Below are 8,236 nucleotides of genomic sequence, written 5' to 3'. Positions count from 1 at the left end.
TTTTTTTTTGGTCTTTTTGAGACAGGGTCTCACTATGCAGTTCAGGCTGGCCTTGAGCTCACTTTGTAGCCCAGGCTGGCCTTGAACTTGCAAGGATCCTCCTGCCTCAGCCTCCCAAGTGCTGGGATTACAGGCATGTGCCGCCACGCCCAGCAGTTGGGCCTTTTCTAACCAAAGACTTCAAATAGATTTGTTAACAAAGTCTGAGCATGTGCTAAAGTAAGTGTGCACAATTTATTTTTCATGTTTTATAGAATTTGTCAGTAAAATGACCTTGGATTTGTGACCACACATCAAGGCAAACCCATGTGGCATATCCATAATCAATCAGGTCACTTTTAAATAGCCTTAAGTATATGGAAGAGCACAGAATGCAGAACTCAGGGTGACTGCAGCCCGTCCTCTGGGACCGGAAGACAGGCACATGTGTGAGCAGTGAGAGTGGAGACCGCGCTGCAGCTTTTTGTGTTAAGGAACCTGAATATATTTGAAGTCGTGGATTTGTAATGTCTAGGAAGCTGACTTATTAGAATAACAGTCCTAGCCGAGCATGGTGGTGCACTCCTGTAATCCCAGCATTCGGGAGGCTGAGGCAGGAGGATTGTTGCGAGCTCAAGACCAGCCTGGGCTACAAAGTGAGCTCAAGGCCAGCCTGAACTCCATAGCGAGACCCTGTCTCAAAAAAAAAAAAAAAAAAAAAAAAAAACCACATAAAACATAGACTAACAGTCCTGAAATACTTTCTGCTTTTTGTTTGTGGCTTTGGTGTGGGGGATTTTTGGCAATGCTAGAGATTGAAACCAGGTCCCTGTGCAGGCAAAGCAGCCACCTACCACCGAGCTGCACCCCCATCCCTGTGTGCTTGCTAAAAAGTTGTCATCAGCTGATTTAGATTTGCAGTTTGAGCTGGAGGCCTTCCTGGGCTTCCACACAAAGACTAAGCTCCTATGCGCACCAGAATCCATTAGAGATTTAAACTTTTTAAGAACGATTTCAAACCCAAAACGTAAATAATTCAAAGAGCAAAAAAGAGAGACAGCCGGAAATAGGGATAGACTTTTTGGAGGGAGGAAGGGAGTCCGGGCAAGCAGAGAGAGCAGGGTGGGAGGGAAAGGCCATGGGAATGATGAAGACACGGTGTGGACATTCACCACTTCCTGCCGTCCAGTGTGGTCATTCTGCAGGGCAGACACATACTAACAGAAAGAGGGGGAGGAGGGAAGGGCCGGGAAAGTGCAAGAGAAAGAATGACTTCGCTGCCTGGGGATGTTTTACTCAAAGTGCTTCAGAGGGAAACTTAAAAGCAATACAAGTGTTTAAATATATTTCTCTTGCTAACTTTATAAATGAGATAACCCAGTGGTACAGTTCATCAAAATATGCTAGACTTATATACCATGCAATGTGATTTCAAGCTGATCATCTGCCCATAATTACCTAGAGTTTTACATTTCTAACTTTGACAAACTTAATATTAATTTTTAAACTAAAAAACATCCATGAATCATCTTTCTACCCATGAAATTGCTCTTGCAGGCAGGCGCATCTGACAGAGCCCCCGAGGACCCAGCAGCAGGGTTTGGCTGTCCCGTCCCTGCTGTGTCACCCTGCGTCTCATTGCTACGAATACGGAAACCCCCAACCCACACTGTACGTAGCAGGGCTGCTCTACCACCACCTGTCCCCGCCCGTGGGCAATGTCCCTGTGCCCCACTCAGCCATAGCTCTGGTTCTGCTGAGTGTTCCGTCGCTGATGGAGGAAGCTGACCCCTCCCTGGGTAGAAGCTCTGTCACATCAGGCTGATGACTCTGCTTTGGGCAATGCCTTCTCCAAGAGCCACCTCAGAAAGGGACAGGGTGACACCTCCCCTAGAGCACGTCCCCCCTGAGCACTGAGATGCACCTCCTAGCCGGCGCTTCCACACTCTGCCTGCCCTGGGAGCTGCAAGCTCCTTCCCCGCCCAGCCCTTTCCTCCTAGGACACTGCCCTTCTTTCTCACTTCCCTCCCTCGCTTCCCTACCCTCTGCCCAGGTCCCCTCCCTCCAGTCAGCTCCTGCCAACCTCTCTGCTTGGCTTCCCTTCTCCATGTTCAACTGTCTTTCCAAAGGTGACAAAATGCTGTCACAGCTCCCTGTTACTCTTTTCTAGTAAGCATCCTTTCTCACTATAGAATCAGACAACTACTACAAACTCAGCCAGGCATTTACCAACTCAGAGTATGATTCCTCTGGGATCACAAATGCCTGGCGGGTGCAAGTGTTGGCCCCCGAGCAGGCTGGAAGGGACCTGTGTGAAGAAGGATTTCACAGGATCAGTGCCAACCAGGAAGCGCCAGAAAGGTTCAGGGCCGAAATGAGATGATTGGGTTGGGATCTCAGCTCTGCTATGAATTAGAGCCAAGCGAGCTTTGAACCTCAGTCTGAAGGACAAAGATGATGACGATACTGGGGGGAGAGGAGTCCTAGAAAGCAGGCCTTGCCCAGTGGCGGAGCTGAGTGACCATGAGGTCAAGACGCAGCTCCTGGCTCATGGACCCCGCAGTACTCTATGAACCAGTACTAAATCCATCAAATTCCAGCTAATGGACACAGAAGAGAAGCATTAGCCAATATAAGCTCTGTGTGTTCAAGGACCCAGGAAGAGTCCCCAGCACCAACACCACCATCACATACCATGGCTTTGGGCTATGCAGGTGCCGGACTGTGAGCCCTACAGACAGACAGAAGCCTTTCGATGTCACCTCTCGGTATGAAGTACGTAGGCACATGGTGCTCTGGGGACAGAACAACGAGCTCCTAGTGCCCTCATCCACACCATGTGAGCCCCACACCACAGGCGCCTGCCTGGGTCACCTGCCAGAGTGGACTCCTGGCTGCCTTTCTGCCCTGTTCCACCTCCAAACCACTGCGTACTTCTGTCCCCAGGGTGGACAGAGTCCTGCCAGGCCAAGGGGAAAGAAAACTGCAGCCCTCAGAGGCTGAAGGCTTTTATGTCGTGATGCTACTTTGGAGAAAGCTCTGCAGCTGACATTGTTCCCACCCACCATGCTCTTAACGTTCAACCTCTTCACCGGAAGGTCATCACCCCATAAGCACTACATCCAGTGGACTCTCCTCAGTCTCTGTCCTCCTTCATCTGTCCTCACCAGTTGTCCCCTGGTCCCCCGCTGCTGCAAGGCTCCCAGAACTCTGTAGTCAGACAAGTCCTGCGCTCACGAGGACTCTAGGCTTGGTACCAGTGCTTCATTCCTTGGGACTGTGATCGTAATAAGAGCACTATGCTACTTCGGACTCTGTGACTGGCGGTACGCTGGTGCTTAGGATTCTGAGATTGTAGTAACAGAGCTTCATTCCAAGGCAACCGTGAGCATAGCAAGAGCGACTGGATGTGATAGCAGGCCCTGCTCCCTCTTCCTGCACGGGGCCACGGGGCAGGGGCAGTGTCGACCTTCATGTCCTCCATAGTGCTGTAATCCTCACGACAGCCCAGAGACAGGGCTGTGGTTTTCCAATCTTTGAAGAAAGGAAACTGAGGTATGGATAAATTATATAGCAACCCCAGGGCACCAGCCTGAGCTCAGATGTGACCTGGTTCCTGATCGCTTCAGCACTGAGGCACTGCACAACCCGCCGAGGGCATCCAACTTGAGTTGCTACTTCTCCCAGCCTCCTTCTGCCTCACTGACGTCCCAGCTTTGCCTCCTCCTCCCTGCCCCTAGAAGTGGAAGGGGTGAGTTCTTACCCACTGTCCCTGGGCCCCGACTCAGCACACTGGAATCTTCTCCTTGTGCCTCACGTCAGCCGTGAACCAGCGCTTTATTGATTCTGCAGCACGTGAATATCCTCCTCTTCCCTCCTGGCCCACAGCCAACGCCCTGCTTGAGCACTCATCACCCATAACCCAGACCATTCCATCGTCTCTCCTCTCCTTTTCTGAATGCTTTCTGTTCACCTGACTCAGTTTCCCCCCAAAATTCATTCTTCAGTATTCAGACAAAGGTAAGTTGGTATCCTCAATTTCAATGAGGTTATTTCCCATGTTGAATACCCTTAAGGTATGCTGATGTGAGAAATAGTGAAAACAAGGCAAAAAATAAACACCAAGACATTTTCTAATGAGCCAGTCTGAGGGTCATCATTTTTGCTTCTAAAGGATAATTTTAACTGATAAGTGGACACAGCTGTTAACTTCTTTTAACTTATCTAAAGCTTTGCTGGTAAATAATTTTCCCATCTTTGATTTGCTTTAGAGTGTTTTTATTTCACTTTAATTTCTTAAAGATATTTTCTTTGGATATAAAAATATACATGAGCAATTATTCTTGCAGTGTTCTAAACTATAGTGCATTTAAGCCATTTAAGATGGTTTGCATTGTTTCTCACAATACAACAATTATTTTCATCAATTTTGTTGTGTGTAGTGTGTTTTGCTCCCCTCGGGCTTACATTTTCTCTGTATCACTGGTTTTCAACACTGGTTAGGCTGTGTCTTTTTGTACTTAATCTACTCATGACCGCTGAACTCCTTAGAACTGTGCGTTTACTTCTTTTTGTTGTTGTTGTTTATTAAGTTGACCGGTACATTTTAGGTATACATAATAATCTCACTTATCATAGAGATGAATTTGTACCTGTACATGACATAGTTTGATCCTTTTCTTCTTTCATTCCCCTATCCTCCCTTCAACCCCTCTTCCTCTCTTTATTTACAAAAGTTTTGCTTCCATTTTTTCCTTCTTGTCTCATTTTTTTCTTTTCCATTCCTCTCTTTAAACAAATTTTGAATTTTTTCCATGACTTTTTCTTCATAACATTTTGTTCCCTGACATTTTAGTTACATGTGCACTGGACTGCTCAGTATTGTCCCCAAATCTTTTTCCCCCATCCTTGTCCCCTCCACAACCACTACAGCCCTTTAGTCTCTATTAACCTGTCTTCAAGTCCACTGATATTTTTCTATGAAGTTAATTTGCAGTTAAGCCCATCCAGTAAGATTCATTACAGATACTGTTAGTACAACAATTTTGTTTGCTTCTTTTTGTTTGTTTCCATATCTCTGTTAGATGCTCTGTCTAATCCTTCACTGTGTTTATCTTCTCTTTAAATCTTTGAACATCAATGAGATGCATCAACATTGCTGTTGCTATTGCTGCATAACAAATTACTCCAAAACTCACCAGATTAGAGCAACCTTTTTATTATGCAGATGGAATCTATCGTTCTGGAATTTGACCAGACAAGAAGGTGGAGGAAGAAACTGAATGGGACTTGGGACTTCTGTATAGGGTCTGAGGCTTTAGCTGGGAAGAATGAAAAACTGGGGATGACTCGATGATGGGGGTGAGATCATCCAGAGCCTGCTCACTCGCTTGTCTGGGCCTAGCTGAGATCACACAGAGACCAGAATCTCCAAGCATGTGGTCTCTACCTAAAGGAAGGGGGCACTGCCTCTTGTGGTTTGCAACACGAGAGCTCCAGCGAGCAAGGCAATAAGGCAGTGCCCTTGGGACCCCACTCCCAAGCCACACAGTGCTGCTTTAATGGTGCTTCTTTCCAGGGCCATCCTAAGCACTCCCAGATTCAGGGGTGTGGAACATGGACCGCCCCACTCCATGGGGATCTTATCAAAGAGCTGGAGCACAATGCTTGAAATAGCAAATCAGAGATAAAGTCACTGCCATACACATGGCAGGGAGTCAGGGTAGCTCAGAAAAAGGTGCTGGCAGCAGAGGTGGAGACAAGATACCTGAAATGAGGATGGTAGCACTTTCTGATAAAACTGATAGGAAAGAAAAGCCTTAATTTTTTGTTACTTTTTCTTTTCTTCTTTTTCTTTGTACTGGAGATTGAACCTGGGGGCTTTGCACTGAGTTAAGCCTCCAGCACTTTTTCATTTTTTTTAATTTTAATACAGGGGCTTGCAAATTTGCCCAGGCTGAACTCAAACTTGCAATCATCCAGTCTCAGCCTTCCAGAGTGTTGGGGTCACAGGTTGTGCCACCACAACAGGCTCTAGTTTCTCGGTTTGTGCAGTCAGCTGGCTGGGGATGCTATTTCCCGTAATATGGAAGAGAGGAAGAAGACGGGCTTGTTCACGGTGTGTTGTGTTTTATTTATGGAGAAGATAACTTGAGTTAGATTTAAAACTGTTCAATTGGGAGGTTCTCTAGGGCATCAGAGCAAAATGTCAAGTAGGCAGTCAAACCTATGAACTAAAAAATAAGAACTAGGGGTAAAAGATGGGGCAGTTAGTGTTATGTGGTAACTCCAACCCCAGATGTGATGGCGCCAGAGAATGCAAAGTGAGAGGAAAACCGGATGAGCATAAAGCTTTGTCCAACACTTGCAGTCATGCAGAGACATGAGTGAGAGGTAGTGGAAGAGCACCAGGAGTTCCTAGAAAGCCAAGGGTGGCTTCCACCCCAAAAGCCAAGAGGAAAGAAGAGTTAGGGCAGAGAAAGCAGTGAGTGTCGAATGCTGCTGCACGCCTACATGAGATGTCTGAGGATCTACTGCAGGGCAGGGATTGTTGTCTATCATGAACTTGTTTCTGTAGCATGAGTGGGAGCACAACGGGAAACGAGGTCAGGGAGAAGCTTGTCTAAAACAAAACAGGAAGAGATGCATGCCTTTCATTCCATGATCACCATCACCCATCTCGGCCAAGTCCTGTGCATGGTCTGCAGTGCTCTCTCTCTTACTCGGCCTTGCCCGAGAAGCACACCTCTTCACACGCCGCCTGCTTCCCAGTAACCAGACATTCTCAGGGAGCCTCCCTGTGCTTCCTTTGCTGACTTCACCCACCATGCAGTCACCGTGGTGGCATCGGAGCCCACACCCCTCACACAGCCTGTCCTCCCCTGCCACCACCTGTAGCCTTACTCACCTCAGGACCTTACCTGCAGCAGTCCATCCTGGGAGTCTTCTTAGGCCCAGGCCTCTGATGCTGGCTTTTGAAGGGCACCTAAGGATGGGCTTCTGCAGAAGCTAGGAGGCTGGCATCCCCAGGACTCCACGAAGTCACCCGCTGCTGTTCTAGCCATTGTCCTCCTCTATTTCTACGTCGGCACAGCTTGGATTCTGAGGTCATCTCCACTGCTCCCCTCCCTGCTTCCTGCACCCCTGTTCCAGCCCCTCCTGTGCACAGGGGCGGGCCCCCTCCTGTTCCTCTGCCCCCGGAGAGCTTCCCCCAGAAATAATCCACACCCGATTCATCATCAGTCGCCTTCTGCTCATGCCCACACATCATGCACATCACTGACTAAAATGGAAAGAGGAAGACTAAGGAGATAGAGTGACTAATAGGTTCCAGCTGCTGCCACCTCTGCAGCCTGACAGGGGTTTCCTGGAGCACAATGTCTGTCAGGAGGGGTTCTGAGACTCCACGCCGTGTGGCCACTGGGGCTCCCTGCACACTGGTGCTACTTGCTGTAAACTGTGAAGGAGAAATGACCTCCCCGCCGAATAGCAGGTCTAAGTGCTACACTCTGTAAAAGCCCCAGGTTGAAAGTGATAGGCCTGTGGTTTAACCCCAAAGAAAGTTCTAGCATATGCCATGCACATTCTATGAATAATGACTTTGCTAATGTGTATTAGGAAGTGCATGATATCATGTTTGTCCTTTGCTCCTTTTATATTTCTAGTGTCCTTTACATATCCGCCTAAAGTTGGTTTTTAGAGCTACATCTGATACAAAGAGCTCTTAAAAAGAATATCTGATCCCAAAACATTTGAATCTGTATATGTGTGTGTGTGTGTGTGTGTGTGTGTGTGTTCTGCTAAAAATGTATACACACTTCAGCATTTTGACATATTAATAAATGTCTGGAAGTTAGTGACCAACACTTTGAGCACTTCCTATAATTGTAGAGGCCAAAGGTAGCTTGTATTATTATCATGATGTCTCAATAAATTTCATATTAAAATATTTATGCAACTTTTCCTTTTCCTGATATAAACATTCTTTGGTGGACTCGTGTGTGTGTGTGTGTGTGTGTGTGTGTGTGTCTGTGTCTGTGTCTGTGTCCGTATAAGAGAAAGGAGGAAAAGGAGGAGAAAGAGAAGGTTAAGGAGCGGAGGAGGTGCTTCTGGAAGGCAAGATCACTGTGCAAGATCGCTCTGCGGGTCCAGTGATGCGAGCTCTCAGTAATATCACAGACCTGAAACTGGTTTTGCAAACATCCCTCAAGGAGTTCTGAAGACTCAAGGTCAGAGTCAGTGATACTAACGTCCATGC

The 8,236-nt window shown here is 47.3% G+C and overlaps 1 protein-coding gene across 4 annotated transcripts in view; it reads right to left on the bottom strand.

Annotated features, from left to right (window-relative positions):
• The window catches only part of Il1rl1 (interleukin 1 receptor-like 1), a 69,330-nt gene extending 62,204 nt beyond the window's left edge, over positions 1-7,126 (bottom strand). Inside the window, exon 1 of one of the 4 annotated variants that reach the window (XM_013522848.1) lies at positions 6,887-7,126. The gene's annotated coding sequence lies outside the window, so the exon portion shown is untranslated. Of the gene's footprint in view, positions 1-3,044; positions 3,069-6,886 lie in introns of those variants that run through there. The other 3 variants (XM_013522847.1, XM_013522854.1, XM_013522853.1) reach the window with 3 other exon arrangements.
• Between the last annotated feature and the right edge of the window lie 1,110 nt (positions 7,127-8,236).

Source organism: Chinchilla lanigera, unplaced genomic scaffold (genome assembly GCF_000276665.1).
Source record: "Chinchilla lanigera isolate Chin_1 unplaced genomic scaffold, ChiLan1.0 scaffold00069, whole genome shotgun sequence".
In the NCBI taxonomy this organism is placed as follows: Eukaryota; Metazoa; Chordata; class Mammalia; order Rodentia; family Chinchillidae; genus Chinchilla; species Chinchilla lanigera.
The sequence above is the reverse complement of the archived record's forward strand: the minus strand, read 5'-3'. Positions and strand labels throughout refer to the sequence as shown.